The sequence below is a fragment of the Anopheles gambiae genome, chromosome 2, assembly GCF_943734735.2.
Source record: "Anopheles gambiae chromosome 2, idAnoGambNW_F1_1, whole genome shotgun sequence".
Classification (NCBI taxonomy): domain Eukaryota; kingdom Metazoa; phylum Arthropoda; class Insecta; order Diptera; family Culicidae; genus Anopheles; species Anopheles gambiae.
Window position 1 is genome coordinate 20,444,917 of NC_064601.1, and position 11,938 is coordinate 20,456,854.

Consider the following 11,938-nt stretch of genomic DNA (forward strand, 5'->3'; position numbering starts at 1 on the left):
GTAAAGTGTGTATCACGACGCGCTGGGCGCAAATGGACAGCTGTTTTATGTCTGCTTTACGTGCGTGCGAAACACCCTCGGGAAGGGAGAATATTACATGCTGCTAGTAAGCCGAGTCTGTTTATGTCTGTCGTTTTCTTACAGCTTCGCAAACAATTGTATTGCGTGTTGTGTCTTTTGTTTGTCTTTCTGTTTAATTTTATGTACACTCTTCTTTTGGAGCTTATTTATCTCGATATATCTTTGGTTTGTGATTCGGTAAAGCATACTTTTGCTTTTATAAGAAATGCAGTGTTTTGCTGTTAATTTTTTCTTCCTGCTAAGATGCATGGAATCCTTTTAACACTCTGCCAATTCTTTCTCATTTCCCAGCTCACTCATAAAACGTTTCGCAAAGCAAGGGCAGGTCCGACCTCCCAAGCGAGCTATTAAACGAGGAATACAACGAGCCTAAGTGTCTCATAACGCCATGATGTTTACGCTTTTGCTGGTGTAAAAGGAAAATTAATCACCATTTCCCTTTCCCAAAAGGAATCGTACAAGCGATCGATATGATAAGAAAGCAAAACGCGGAAGCATTTGTTCATTTTCTGCTTGCAACGTTTATCTTACAACCTCCAACATAATTGACCCATCGATCCTTTTTCTGTTGTGTTTATGTTTACCTCTAAAGCCAAAACAAGCTACAAGTCGACATTTGTTCAACAAGCCAGCAGCAAAGCACACACCATCGCAAAAAAGCCAGATAATCTGGTAAATTATTCAAATTTCAATTGTTGTGTTTGAGGCTCGGTGGCACGATGTTTAACGCGATAGTAAAAACATTCTGTGAGAATCGAGCGAATAAGGGAGAGAGAGAGAGAGAAAGGAAGAGCAAATGAAGTGAGAAAAACATGTAAAAAAACCCATTAAACACATTAGACAGTGGCGGTTTTACTTGCGACACGATCACCAAACATTACAAGGGCTTTTGTGTATGTGTGCTTTGAATGGTGGCGGCTAAAAGCGAGTGGGAGGGCTGGTAGTATGTATCTTTAAGCCTACGAAAAGAAGAGCAAACACACACACACACACACCAGCTTGCACCCACATTTTGGGAAGTTTCAGTTCAGTTGCTTTGTTTCTTTCTTTTTTTCCTACATTCTGCATTCAATTCAAGCAAGCGCAAACTCAATGAGCTAGAAAACGCTCCGGAAAACCGATGGCCGAGGCCGTGTACGGTGTTGGGCTGTGCATTAACCTGAAATAATCTGATTAAATATAAATAAACGGTGCTGATGAAACTTGCTTGCCGCTTTTTTCCAAACCCACCCATTGGGTGGCTATTGTGCTGTTGCTGTGGGGTGTTTTTTACGTTCTGGTGCTTTTCGCGCTGATGGTTCTCGTCTGCACTGGGAGACAGAATGGGAGATACGGATCGCTAAGGGAACCTCGTTTGTATGGCTCGTTGCGTTTTCGCATCTCAGTAGCTCGGTGTTTTCGACACCTTTTCATCAATTTTCGATGCTATCGACAAGGGGGGAAAAACCTCAACACTGGACTAGTTTGATTACAAAAACGGATCAACACACAAGACCACAAAAATCTGATCCAACAAGAACGGTAGCGAGAAGGTAGTACTGTGCAGCAATTGGCAACAATTGGTGGAAAACCGAATGCAACGTTACACTGCACCGCAAATCGATGCACAAGGATGAACGAGACAATCATATCACATCATATGCCCTTTCCTCCCGTGGCAACACACTATGCATGCAAATTAGATGGCTTTATTGCTGCACAGTACAGAATCGGGTTAAGTGGTGCACAATTTATTGACCGGACTGGCCGGTCACGCCGCTGCTGCGACTTGGAGTTGGAGTTAAGATGGGTTGGGTGGTGTTTTTTCTTTGCTTTGCTACATTTATATGCTTCCACACTGATTCAAACGCAAAACCGTTCACGATGCACAACTGGATGGGCAGCTGGAAATGGGCACCGTAATTATCTTTCCAGGTTTATTACTACACCCAACAGGGGAAGCAGGGAAGCAGCGTGGCTGACGTGGTTATAAATTAATATTTCTTTTTACGATCAACAACAAAAGAAGGTGCACATTGGCACTGATTTAGAGATGATTAACATGAATCCTTGTTGTGGTAGAAGAGAAGCGAACGAAACACTGTTTGCATTCGTTTCTTATCCAATAATCCAATTTACTAACCACACCCTGGATCAGTTTAAGGCTGGCTAAGAGCGAAAACCAAACAGCACTCGAAAGCACTTGCCCATACACGCATCGCAACGCGCTTTCGTGTCTGGCGATGATGAAAAGCAAACCCTCCGCACGGATCGAATGGTACGGGGGCAGTGGATAATTATTTGCATCTCACAAACACCGACACGCCGCCGTCCCGGGCTCGAAACGGTCATAATGAGCGGGTCATGCGCGCGCCTTATTAGCCTCCTGCTCCGGGGGACTGCCCGGGACATTCCAACTGCTCAATTGTCGATATATTTGATCACCTGACAGGGGGTGAAAAAGGGAAAGGAAGATGTTGAGTGATAACAGGGGGTTGAAGTGACCGGTGACCAGTGATTGAGATTGAATCGTTTTCGCTTCCGAAAGTCTTTCATAATGTACCGTGGCCGAATGGTGGTAATCCATCGGTGCGAGCATTCGGCGTTTGATGTAATCTATTCTCGATTGGGACGTAATGGGGGGGGTTGGGATGGCAATTGATGGATAACGAAACTGAAAACGGAATCAACGGGAGGTAGTCCGTTGTTGAAAAATCTTCAATTCATCTTCATTAGCTAGTTAACTGGATAGCAATGCTTTTAAATGGAGCTAGCCACACTTTTTCTCTCTATGTTTTGTTATGAATGGAAAAAAGAACTAATTGCATAAGTAATGACATTTAACACATTCATATTAATTGTAACACATTTTTCAAACATTTACTTTATTGTGTGATTAACATTTTGTATACAGCTTGAACACGTATTACTCCTGATTTAGACAGATTAGGAGATCCACGCTTTTTCAAATGTTTAATTTGATTTGTAATGCTCAAAAATTCAGAGGGAATGGTGTTTCAATTAAATTAGATTGATTTGACTCATGAATTGGCTATTGCCTTATAGATAGCATTATAAAATGTAATCTTCCACACAATTACATGGTTTATTACGATTTAAATGCTGAACCCCATTTTTGTTTGGGATCGTCTCACAATTTTTCACTGTTTCCTTCATATTATGGGATTTTCTCACGATATATTGAAATCGTCCGTTTGGAAATCAATACTTCCTTTTCTTCTTTTGGCTCAACAACCGTTGTCGGTCAAGGCCTGCCTGTACCACTACTACTTGTGGGCTTCGCTTTCAGTGACTTTTTGATTCCTCCTATAGCAGAATAGTCAGTCCAACATATGGGAGCGCAGTCCATTCGGGGTTTGAACCTGTGACGGCCATGTTGTTAAGTCGTACGAGTTGACGACTGTACCACGAGACCGGCTTAAATCAATATGGTTGATTCAACAACTTTAGAGAAACGCAAAAAAAATCGAGGGAATGATCGAAAAAACTATAGAAAGCACTCAAACATTTTCGGGAATCAATCAAAAAAACCTTCAGAAACCCATGTAAGAAATTATAAATAAACAATTTACCTGTTAGATTCCGATTGTAACATTTTTGTTTTATTATAATTTATTATTTATTTATTTATTTTTAAACCTACTATGCCGTAAACAGCAACTTTATCAATTGGCAATGGAGTATAAACTGGTTATAAAACCATACCTAATACAAGTACATCAAATTCTACAAATATATGTCAAAAAGTTCTTAAAATTGTGATTGAAACAACTAAGCAATTATGTTATTATGTTGTAGTTTTTTTTTCGATTGAAACTAAATGACAAAATCTACCAACAATGGGACATCATACTAAATCAAACATCAAACATCAACCCTTGCGCGCATCGCCGTCATTAGAATCCTACCAAAGAACATGCTATTTGGTGTGTATTATTCTCATACCCTTCAAACCATGGTTTAACCTCGCTCCCAGCATCAAATCACTTATCGGTTGTAAATCCGAGCGAATGGAGCCACATGCAGTAGCGATAGGGCAAAGCGGGCGGGCGCGCGCGCGCACTCACGCTCATGACGTCTAATGATGGCGGCACGATCTGCATCGATCAATGACAGAACCTGGCAATTTGGAGCCGAATTGTTCCCGCGCTTTCCGCCCACCAGAGGCCCAAATGCGGCCCCTTCGCGTTAGTTTGGATCCATTCATTCTTTCCAGGCATCGTTAAGGAACGGTCCCCGCCCGCCAAATGGTATCACGAACCACGACTAAACACACACACACACATATGTGTGTGTGTGTGTTTAGTCGTGGTTCGTGATACCATTTGGCGGGCGGGGACCGTTCCTTAACGATGCCTGGAAAGAATGAATGGATCCAAACTACCGCGAAGGGGCCGCATTTGGGCCTCTGGTGGGCGGAAAGCGCGGGAACAATCACTTTTCAATTCGACAAAACCTACAACCCTGGGGGGGAGTAAACCATATCGCAAGCGCAACATTACACCGGATCATCATTATCGCTGCGGCTCGCGATCTGCAGGCGCGATCAACATAAATCATTGAGCACGGCTTCCACCGGCGCTCATCAGCCTCATCATCCCAGTGCCGCGGTACCGATTATCTAACCCTTTTGCGGCGTAATGCATTGTCCCGGAGGAGCCGCTTAGTGAACGCATGATTTTGCACCACGAAACAACCGAACGAATGGGTTGAGTATCCCTCCGCTGCAGACCGCGATAGCGGGCAATCGTGCACCCTCTTCTCAACATAATGAGAGAGACGGGGAGCATCATGACGGTGCTGGGATGGGATTTGAATTTCGATAGCTTAAACATCATACTCATGCTTGAAATGGAGTCCCTCTAATCCGTACCGCATCGGCCTTGACCCGGGAAACGATCCGAACGATGTGAGCATGTTGGTACGTTGGTGTGAAAGCAATCGGCGAGTGTGTGTGTGCTTGCTTCGAATCGGTGCGATCGGTTGATGGGGCCAGCCTGATATGACAATTGCGAATTCGGCCCCATCCCATTTAGGCAGCCAATTTCTTACATTCACTATCAAGGCCGTGCTCGTCGTGGTGTCAACGGGGCAAGCAATTACACCGCTATTTGCCCATCTCAAACACCGAAAAAACATTCGACCTTTATTTGGCAACAACGGAGAAGCGATCCCACTCCTTCCTGCCCCGTGGCCCGTGACTGCTTTTTGTAGATCCTTCCATTTCGAGTACCGGCGTGTTCGAGTACCGATTTCGAGCACTTGTGCCGGACAGCTGAACAGCCGGCTTCACGAAGGTTGAGTGCCCCAGAGTGTGGCCAGTGACACGCAGCTTAAACGAACACGGTGAACAAAAAAACTGGCCACCAAGCTAGCTAAAAATGGCAAAAGTGCAATCATTGTTTTACAAAATTAATATACCCTCCGCACCGCCAAAAAACCGCACTGCACTCTCGATCAGCTGTGCTGAAGAGCTGTGCGGATGGGTCTGCCCGATTGCCAATAAGCATGTGTGCATGTTTGAGGATGGTGGCAGGAAGCCTTCGTTGGACCATTTTTGGAAGGCGATGATGGTGGTGTACAGCGACAACTGGGGCTATGACGCGACAATGTTACAGCCAATCGTATCGCAATGGGTTGTGACGGCATTGGATGAGTCGGTCGTCGGTCGGACAGGGTACAGACGGGGCTGTGCTAATAAATGCTGAACGAATGGTTTTGAAAAAATGAAAGTAAATCAAGGCTCACACGGAGTAGGTGGTCTGTGGACGGTGCATCAGTACAAAATTAATCCTGATCCGATCCGACTGAACGAGAACGAAGGTTGGGTGTATGAAGGTTTTATTAAAAGTAGTCTAGCAGTGTTCACCTGCGACACCGCTGGCTGCCTTTTAGCAATTAAGGTTAGGCAACAGCGCGACATCTTCGCAACAAAATTGCTTGATTTATTAATAGAAGTTAATTTGTTGCTCATGCTACCGAAGTCTTCTGAAAGAGGAAACCAGTGTTAGTGATGGCCAGTGAAAGAGTTATGTCTGGCGACGGCAAATAAGTATTTTTCTCAATATTTTACGCAACTTTTAATAATTTTATGAAAGCAGTATTGTTGGAGCGTCTCTAATTTGTAATTGCCGAATAGTATTTCGTATGGAAATTACTTATAATAATTATTTTTATTAGATATTCCATTTCTCACTCCAACTTATTTGAAATAATACTTAAACAATTCTTCATTTATTTTAGAATACCTTCTTATTATTGCAATATTTTTCCCTTGTCCCTGTTCTCGCAATCATACCGCACAGCGCATTAGAGCATCAAAACGAAAGTAGTTTTAAGCATTTGCACCTTTACCGCCTTCTCCACCTCCAACCTCCACCACCTTGCTCAAATCCTTCCAGTCCCAAATCCATTCACTTCTCGTTCAATTCACAACCGCAACCGTCTCACGGCTACATTCAATTCACTTCACATTTTGCCCATTCTCAACCACAACCGGTAAACCGTGCGGTTTTTGGAACGCATCTTTTGCCTGCTAAGCACCTTTCCTCGCCCGCCCGGAGTTCAGGTGGTGTCTGACTTGTGGAGCACACTTAGAACACTACTGCCGCCAAGACGCCAGCGTACGGTAACGGTCGGAAGCACGGATAATGTACGGTGCCATCCATTTCGTCACCTTGGCGTTAGTGACAAAAGCGCCCGCGAGTCACGCCGACTCGCAGCAGGGGAAGATCCATCATCCGTGAGTGCAAAAAACCGCCGAACCGCCGTGTCACACCGGTTAAGCATCGGGGTAAACAAATGGCCCGAGCCAAAAGCGGGACATTATGACGGACCACTTCACGGCTGGTAATGGGTGTTTGCTTAAATAGAAGAAACGTTTGCACGATATCGAATGGGGTTTTGCACCCCTTCTTGTGTAGTTCTATTACATCTTTACAAGTAAAGGATATTGGAGTTGGAATTATTTGGAGCATTTGAACCATTGGAACCATTTATCTAAATTGCTAGACTGGCATATAAGTTACATCGGATAAGCTCCTGCAAAAACGAATCCGATACATCAATGACCTTTCAGCGTTCCAAAGGTTTCAAATTTCTGCAAATCAACCCTCAAACTCTAAAACGGTACCTGGACACGGCGCCTCGACCTCGTGGCAATTGACCAATCCGCAGCGGCCCTCTAAATGGGACTGCGATCATCTCGTGAGATCCAAAATGCGAAAGTAAATGGCAACAGAAGCGTTTGCCGATTGTACCGGTGTGATATGGTTTTAGCAAGGAAGGAATCCTCTATTAGCTTCATGTCCACAGCAAAAGTGGCTGATGTCTGTTGCAGGGAACGAGCGGTTTATGGTTGGCATTCATCAATCAGCCAGCACCAACGGATGGATGCAGATGCTGGCCGCGGTTTTATGGCACTCCAAAATGACACACAATTTGCTTAGTTTGGAGAGCTGTGGCGACCACTGACCCCAAAGAGTGCATCAGCTGATTTGATTGTTATACCTCATTTAGCACAGTGAAGAGTGATGGCTTTAGTGGCGCTCGCATTGTGCAATCTGATTTGAGAGGCTTGTTAAACAAATCCCGTCCACAGAGAAGCTCTATCTTTTAGTACCATCGCACTAATGGGTGCTTATCACGCTTGTGGCACGTGTGATGTCACTGTGGATGGAGCCTTCTACCTATGGGTCAGGAATAAACTGCTCCTTTCGCTCCATTCTCAGCATTATCGATCGGCGCGCACAAAAGAACCACCATTTACCGATCGATTTGCTTTGCTTTACAGACGTTTGTTCGCCTTACTTCACGCTCGTTTTGCGCTCGATGCATATGGGAATCAGTTTTTGTGACGGTAGAAACATGAGGACAGCTCGCTGCTGATGGAGAAGTCTTTCGGGAAAAAACGCCACGCCTTTTCCCCGACGCTCACTAGCTAACCGTCCTGTCGTAGTCGCAAAGTCAAGATAAAATTGGAACTCCACCTCCTATCGGAAGAGGGTTGGCGAACGGACCATGATGGTCATGATTTGAGATAAATGTGTAGTAAAAAAAACAAACAAACTCATACACACACACACACACACACACACACACACACACACACACACACACACACACACACACACACACACACACACACACACACCTCGATACCGCTTTCGATGTGTTGATTTCGGGGGTGATTTTGTGCCCTCACCACATTTGCAATGAAATCGATGCGTATTCCGCACCCCGGTGGGCACGTTGACGGAGTAGCTGGTAGGGTGGCCCTGGGGCCATATTGGATTAAGAGCGCACCCGTTGCGAGGTCACCGAAAAGTCATTGACGAAAGTTTCGTGCGGTGCGTGTGCGGGAACAGTAAAGCATCGGGGAGCATCGGGATGTCCTGTTTGTTTGTTTGCTACCAAATGCCGTTACATAAGCAGTTTTTCCACCAGTGAGAGAATCCGTACGAGTGGACAAGCCTAATGGTGGGGGTGGTGGGGTGGGAGGGGGTCCTCAAATCAAGGCTGTCTTATCGAAGTCATGCCGTGTGACACAAATACAGGGACACAAAACGTGAGTGAGGCGAAAAATGGGACCGACCCTCGCATCCCCGCATGAATGAGAAGCCCTTTCTATGGGTGTGGTGGTGCGTTTGTAAGGAGAGCGGCAAAAATGCTCCAAATGTGCTTTCCTTCTCTCTCTCTCCCAGTTTTGTGTGTGGTGAAAATACAAAGCGTGGTGAAAAACGATCGTTCTAAGTAGAACTCACCACCCGCTCCGGGCCAACTGTTCTGTTGGGGGGAAAAAAACTCCCATGCTTAAAGGGAGAGAGAGAGAGCGAGAGAATATCCTTGCACACTGTGGAGAGAGCTTGACTGTTACACACAAACACACACATACACACACACGCGTATAAATGCTCCCCAATGCTGGCGATGCTAGGATGCTAGCAGAGCATGAATGAAAATCATGGCCGACTGGGACCGTTCGATATCCTGTGTGGGGCCATCATACGTGCCGAAGGAAAAGTAGCAATAAAATGTTGCGAAACCACGAACCAACGCATTGTACCACGAACAAACCATGTGAGAGGGGGGGAGGGGTGGGGGAGTTGTGAGAATAACTGTGTTTGCTTACAACAAAACCAAAACAGATAAAAATGTCTTATCACGCTTTTTCAATCGTAACGAGTTGAAAAGAATTTTGTTTCCTTGCACACCCACTCACATGATGCTTTCTTCCTCTCCATCTCTCTCTCCGTATCTCGTACTATCTTTTACTGCTTAACGCCGGAGAAAGCAGCAACATTAAATAAACAACGAGCTTTTCCACTCTTTCTGCAAAGCAAAGCGGAAAAGGACCGTGTTTTAGGGTTGGGAAGAAAGGAAGTTTAACAACTTATGGCCCAAAAGTTGTGCGACCCCATGTGTGTGTGGGGGGGGGGGGGGCGATTCTGGTGCAAACGGGCGAACGGTTTGGACCGGTTGTGTGTTGGGCAATTTGCCACTTCACCACATGGATGAACGGGTGGGAGCTTTCAGCACGCAATTTTATGAGTGGTCGGGTTTTTCGCACACCACTGCCTCCGGACCGGGACCGGAACTGAGAACGCTTGCATGAAGCTTTGGGGGAAAACGGGAGAACATAAAACAATTATTTACACACACGAAATAGCAAACGGTGTGACGCCGTAGAAAATGCTTCCAAAAGAACAAAACGACGACAGAAGCCTTAGCAGTGCATGGCTCGTGTGTTGGGTCCTACCTCAAAGTTTTTCCCACCGCGTTACTTTTGACCACGGAAAAAAGCCACGAGCTCAAAATGGCAAAATAACGATACCAATCGCGATATAAATTGTCTCATTTCAGCTTCAATCGATCGTTGCGCCCGGTAGTCATATTTTATCCACTTCAAGCTACCGACTCACGCTTCTTATAGTTCGTAGATGTTGAGCTCCTCCGGAATGTTTCGTTCGATTCCTGTACGCTGGAGTATGTTAGTTCTAGGGACGATTGGCCCCTTTATTTTGATTGCGGTAGAAGTGCCAGCAGGAGCAGCCTGACTCGCTACCACACTGCCCCGGTACGAGTTCGGTTGAAATTGGGGAAAAAAGTTACGCCATCATAACGCCGCAGGTGTGTGTATATGATTTTGGGCTGGAAATACACTTCCCTGTCGTTTTTGGCGTGTTTTGGCTCTTCCCAGAAACGTGTTGAACGTGGGAGGGTTGTAGCTACTGGAAGGTTTTATGTTGCGGAAATATGTCAGACTTTGAGTTTGGGAAGCTTTTTATGTTTTTGTGAGCATTTTTCCGCCAGTCTGTTCTAGGTAGCACTCCGGCTGAGCCGCTATAAATATTTGATAAATGCTAGACATTTTAAAAGCAAGCACGAGAGAGTGAGTTTGAAATGAGTTTTCTTTCCACGTTTATAGAGTTAGAGCTTATAGACAGTAGGGTAATTTATAAACTAAAATTGAGTTTCCTTCTGTTTCTGTGTTAAATAAAGAAAAAAGAAAACTTGTTTGGTAAATAGGGAATAAGTGTATCAAATATTATAAATAACTTTTCTTCCACTTAGTTCGAAAGCAAAATAAGAAACTCATTTTATGCTCTATCCCACCCCTCACATACCCTTGGGCACGATTGTCGAGCAGCAAAACTCAAGCAATGACGAATGTAACGCTATCTATTTCGGAACTGTATACCGTAACTGTTAATCATCCAATGCGCTTACGTGACCGGTATTCTCAAAACTCCCTTCCCGAGCGACGCCCTTGGCCGGAACGAGAAATATATCTTTCCAGGCGCTCGTGTCATTTCTGCCAAGGCTGTTCTATTTCTCTACCCCCACCCCCTTATGTAACGATTTTCTTTCCTTATTTTGGGAAACTAAGATGAAGTTTTAATAGCTTTTCGGCATCCCAAACAAAAGCAGTATAATGAAACACAAATAACTCTCTTTTCCAACTTGGAACATGTTGCCGGTTGGATGCTACCATTGTGCATGGTGCTGGATAAATGCTCGTGTGCAATCAAGGGGACATGGCAAGCCAGCCGCTAATGCAGACTCGAGAAAGAAGCGCAGCAAATGCACGTGATTGCAGTTGAAGATTCGCGCGTTTTCCCCTTGCTTTACCACCTCAGGTCCATAGTGTAATCGCGGTGGAATTTGTATAAAAGAATCTGAAAGCCATTTTCCAGGAGAATAGCTTTTCAAAACCCACACTGGGAAAGAGGAGAGAAAAAAAACGTCTCCAAAGCTGAGGATTATGTAACTTGTAATGTTCGATTTACCTACCGACGGCTTTGTGGATTATGTTGCTGTAAAAAGACTTGAACTTCAGCTGCAGCCAGAGATAAAGTTAGTTTAATACATTCCTTTCTGCTTTTTATGATATTTTAACTTCATGATCCTTAATTTAATAATAACTGTTTTTGGCAGTAGAATTTAACAGTTCTTCTTTCTATATCTGTTTTAAGCTGTTGGTTATTAAACTTTCACATTATATTTAGCTATCAGTCAATGACACTCAGTTTATTAAATGGGACATAATGCTAGCATAAATATTCAATGGATTCGTCATCATGTTTTACAAATTACACACTTTTTAATTTGTGATCCAATAATTTAATATTTTACTTTTTTCGTTGGAAAGGACTGTCCGGTCATATTGCTTTTAATATACCAGTCAATATATATTTTCTTAGTCCAGTCAAAGTAAATCCTGTAATAAATACAAAACTTCAAAATCATTTTCCAATGTTGTTTTGCCGACCTTTTGATCCTTTTATCCTACGGTACGGTAAAAGAATAGCTGTCTGTTTTTTTAACATTAAAAGATTCGAAAAAAGTGGAATAAATG